Source organism: Silene latifolia, chromosome Y (assembly GCF_048544455.1).
Source record: "Silene latifolia isolate original U9 population chromosome Y, ASM4854445v1, whole genome shotgun sequence".
Lineage (NCBI taxonomy): Eukaryota > Viridiplantae > Streptophyta > Magnoliopsida > Caryophyllales > Caryophyllaceae > Silene > Silene latifolia.
The window spans coordinates 35,429,350-35,434,593 of NC_133538.1; positions in this window are offsets into that span (position 1 = coordinate 35,429,350).

A 5,244-nucleotide genomic window follows, 5' to 3' on the forward strand; every position below is an offset into this window, starting at 1 on the left:
AGTGAATACGGATTAACATAGTATTCGCCCATAGTCACTAGTATGAGGTGACGTCTCGAAGTGACTAGAGTGTGATGCGATTGATGGCAAGTTCAAGTGCCATAGAGTCATGTGAGATGACTAGTCGATCACATAGGCAGACTGTTAGGAACATTTTGTCGGGCCTTATGACCGCTTATAGAGTTCTGGCAAATTTATATAGCCTGGTCGTGGCGAGAGCTACTATAGTATTCAAATGAGTCGATTCTTTTGACTAAAGACTATTCGCCTAAGATGGCACAGTTTCATATTAACTTTGATTTGTGTTACTACGACCTTCGTAAATGGGGTCAAATGGGCATATTTTGGGTTATGATGGCTGTGGCTAGTCGAAGGGAATGAGTGCGATAGGAATTGTCCACCCCTAGTCAGGGTTATAAAATATCTCAGGGCCACTTGAGGAGTAATGAACTGGAAATGCGTGGCCACGCTCGGATTGTATCCATGGTGGATTAATCCGGTCAATCAGTTATTCTCCAGATCAAGGAAACCACTCTCGATATGATCACTTGCAAGTACGACCTGAAAGACACCTTGCATTGAGTGGGAGATAGTAATAGGACAAGAGAATTGGTGACGTACACTTGTCGAGGACAAGTGGGAGATTGTTGGAATATGTGTCCTCCGACAATAATGCGATCACAATTGTTGATCATGATGATCACATGTTTAAGTCTCATTTTAAAGAATACAATTGGGAAGTATTTTTACCGTCAACTGACCAACATATATCGGTAATGATTGGCTGACTAGAGTTTGACATTACTGTCGTGCGACGGTGGTGACCAGTTGATCCCCTAGGTCATACCTGTAGGGCAACACTCTTAATTGATTAATTTATTGATCGTATAACGTTACGAGTCAATTAATTTAATTTAAATTGACGGACGATTTTGGAAGTAATATTTACGTATCTCATTGAAATTGATTAAAATGAGATACGGTCTGAGTAATTGAATTGTATCATTACTCAGATGAAATTATTGTTTAAGGAAACAATTAAATTTGAATGAATTATTATAAATACAAATTGTTGTGATTTATAATTGGTAAAATATTTTGGTACAAGTAATTATGAATTACTAAGTCAATTTTTGTATATGACGTATTTTTATTAATACGTTGATTTTTAATATGTTAAAAATACATAACAAATTTATGTAACATATGACATGTGACATATTGACAATTGACAAAAATAAAATGGATTCCATGTTATCTATGTGTACCGAAAATAAGAGGCTCATTAGGCTAATATTGTGATGGATATATTAGTGGAAAACATGATGATTACAAAATAGCTAGCCATGCAAAACCTATTGTTCTTGTGAAGGCAACCATGAGCATGCATTGGCTCTTTTGTTCCTCCTCTCCCACCCGGTTTTGGGAAGAAAACCCTTGTGGTTTTTCTTCTTATTTTTGCCTAATATTCACTAAGATAGAGACTTGTGATTATTATTCATTCATCCCATCTAAAAAATAAGAGTTTTAGAAAGAGAAAATTTCCTCCATTATTCCTCTCTCTCAACCGGTTTTGGGAGAGATACCAAATAATTTTGGGTCAATTTTTCCTTACAAAATTAATATTATCTAGTATACATTATATTAATTTTATTAAGAGTGTGCTTTGGGTATTAATCCTTGGGAGAGATCCTACACTTGGGTCTTTGTTCATCCATTGAGGAAAGCACAAGAACAAGAGAGAATGAGATCTCTCTTGTGCCCTTATAAACCGAAAATCACAATGTAAGATGAACATTTCTTCTTTATATTGTTTATAAGTTTGCATGCATAAGATCACTTATTATTTTTATGACAAATTAAATTAAAACATATATGGATATGTTAGTATATAGATCTACTTTTCCTTCATCGAGTTGTTCATCCTTCCAAGAAACCGAATACCTCTTCTGTCGTGGATAAAGTGATTGGAAAGAATGGGAAGTCTAGGCCTCGAGAAAGACCATTGGTAATTAGGTCCGAGGTGGCGCAAGAGCTTCCGGCTTGAGGTCGTGATAAGAAGTATGACAAGAATGACAAGGGCAAAGGGAAAGGGAGGAATAGCCCAAGTCTTTATTATTATTTATTATTATTATTATTGTGGTAATAAAAAGGTGTGGTTTTTAGAATCCTAGCCTATTTTCATTTTTATTATGTGGCGTATTATTATTAGAAAAAGAATGAAATAAAAAAAGGTTAAATGGTTATGAAACCGTTGTGATTTTCTATTTATTATTCTTGTCGAATTCCAAATGCATTGCAAATGTCCTTCTATTTACATTTTAAAATAATGGGTTGTATCCCGTGAAGGATTGCCTACGTATTCATTAAAAAAATGAAATCAAACCCTTGCGAGTAGTTCGAGTAAATGTAAAAGAATAATTGTTCTAAGCAAGAGCTTGTAATGAACTTAGAAAATAAGCATGAGTTTTTGCTTACTCTGAAGGTGCAGTTTAGTTTATTTGATGATATGAGGATGACAAATTTGTCAAAATGCAAGAGCAGAGTGACATTAGCTTATTTCAGCTTGGCCAGGGGCCGTTTATTTAGTGTCACAAGAGCGACACGTGAGGTTACGCGAGGCGCGTTTTTGTTCTTATTCTAGGCATAGTACCATTTTAGTTGGTCGAGGTTTGTCGGGTTGTAAAACTCATTCCCATATAGTTCTGTGATCCTAACCGCACCCCCTAGAAGTATTGATTTGACTAGAAATGGCCCGGCCCAATTAGGTTTGAATTTTCCCCGTGGATCGACAGGTAGAAGAGCTCTAACCGACTTGAGCACTAGGTCTCCTTCTTTGATGTTCCTGGGCCTAACCCTTTTGTTGAAAGCGCGTTTGATACGTGCTTGATATGTTTGGACATTGTGCAAGGCGCGTAGCCTACGTTCATCTAGGAGGATGAGTTCTTCATATCTATCCCTTTTCCAGTCGGCTTCTGGGATTTGACTTTCGAGTAAGATACGCAAGGATGGTATCTTTAACTTGACTGGTTGTACAGCTTCCATGCCGTAAGTCAAATAGAAAGGGGTGGCCCCAGTGGGCATCCTAACAGATGTGCGATATCCCTACAAAGCAAAGGGTTTCTTGCTTGGCCAATCTCGATAGTTGTCAATCATTTTCTTGATAATTGTGACAACGTTCTTGTTTGCTGCCTCTACCGCGCCATTAGTCTGTGGTCTATATGGCGAAGAGTGGTGATGCCTAATTTGGTACTTGGCTAGCAATTGCTCAGTCTCAGCTTGGAAATGTGATCCGTTATCACTAATGATCTCATGTGGGCAACCGTATCGACAGATGATGTTGTTTTGTATGAACTTTGCCACGTTTTTAGCCGTGAGACTAGTGTAAGAAGCCGCTTCTACCCATTTGGATAAATAGTCAATTGCCACTAGGATGAAACAGTGACCTCCTGTTCCGGCTGGAGTTATCTTCCCGATTATGTCGATTCCCCAGGTAGAAAAAGGCCAAGGAGATGTCATCGTGTAGAGCAATGAAGGAGGGACATGTTGTACATTCCCGAAGATTTGGCAATTTTGGCAATGCCTTACGTATTTGATGCAATCGGATTCCATTGTTGTCCAATAATACCCCAAACGTGTGATTTTCTTTGCCATCATGGGTCCACTCATGTGAGGACCGCATTCTCCATCGTGGATTTCTTCCATCACTTTCCGTGCCTGTGAATGATCAAGGCAACGTAGGATTACGCCAAGAGGTGTTCTTTTGTATAACTCTCCTTGCATGAGAACGTATTGGGAAGCTAGTAGGCGTATAGCACGTTGTCCCCTCTTTTCCATATCCGGTGGATAGGTACCGTTGAGCTTGAAATTTAGGATTGCTTGGAACCAGGGTTCCTGTGCATTTTTCTCTTCATCGGTGATTTGGTGGACATAAGCCGGCTCTGACCGTCGTTCGATACATAAAGGCATTTCGACCATGTCATTTGGCATATTAATCAAAGATGCGAGTTTTGCAAGAGCATCCGCAAATTGATTTTCTTCCCGAGGTAGGTGTAGATATGTCACGTGATCAAAGAATTGGGCAATTTGGTCTATTTTGGCTTGATAGGGTGCTAGGCTTTTGCTTCGGATTTTCCAAGATCCCGTAACTTGGTCGATGATCAGGGATGAATCCCCATGTACTCGGAAGTTTTTAATGCCTAAGCTCACTGCCGCTTGTAGTCCAATGAGACAAGCTTCATATTCTGCAGCATCGTTTGTCACCTCGAAGTCGAGTTTGACAGAGATTGGTGTATGCTCACCTTCAGGAGAAATGAACAACACTCCTATTCCAAATCCTCTTAAGTTTGATGCTCCTTCAAAGTAAAGGTCTCAGGAGTCTACATCAGTTTGGAGTATATCCTCGTCTGGAAATGACCAAGTGTCTATTGTTTGTGCATCATTGATGGGATTCTCTGCGAAGAATTCGGCGACGGTGCGTCCTTTTATTACTTTCAGAGGCACGTACTTGAGATCGAACTCTGAGAGCATCAAAGTCCATCTTGCTAGGCGTCCGTTGAAGACGGGTTTTTCGAAGAGGTATTTGTCTGGATCCATTTTGGAGTATATTTTGACGGAGTAGCTAAGCATGTAATGGCGTAGCTTCTTCGTTACCCACACAAGAGCAAGGCATGTCTTTTCGAGTTGTGAGTATTTGCACTCGTACTCCAAGAAGTTCTTACTAAGGTAGTAGATAGCCCTTTCTTCACTTCCTACGGTTTGAGCTAGCATGGCACCCATGGCTGTTTCGGTTACTGTGAGATACAAACCAAGAGGTTGATCTCATTGAGGTGGCATGAGCACTGGTGGTTTAGCCAATATCTATTTGATTCGGTCAAATGCCTTTTGACAATAATCATCCTACATGGTGTGATCCGTTTTCTTGAGCTTCTTGAAGATAGGCTCACAAATCATGGTGAGCTTCGATATGAATCGACTTATATATTGCACTTTTCCTAGGAATCCTCTGACTTCTTTTTCTGTTTGAGGTTGCGGCATTTCGATCAGAGCTTTGATTTTGGAAGGGTCTATTTCTATACCTCGTTGGCTAACGACGTATCCTAGGAGTTTGCCAGATGTTACTCCGAATGCGCACTTCTGAGGATTGAGCCTCATATTGTACTTACGTAGCCTTGCGAAAAATTTGCGAAGGTTCGCAATATGCCCCTCTCTGTCTTTGGACTTGACAATCATGTTGTCTATGTA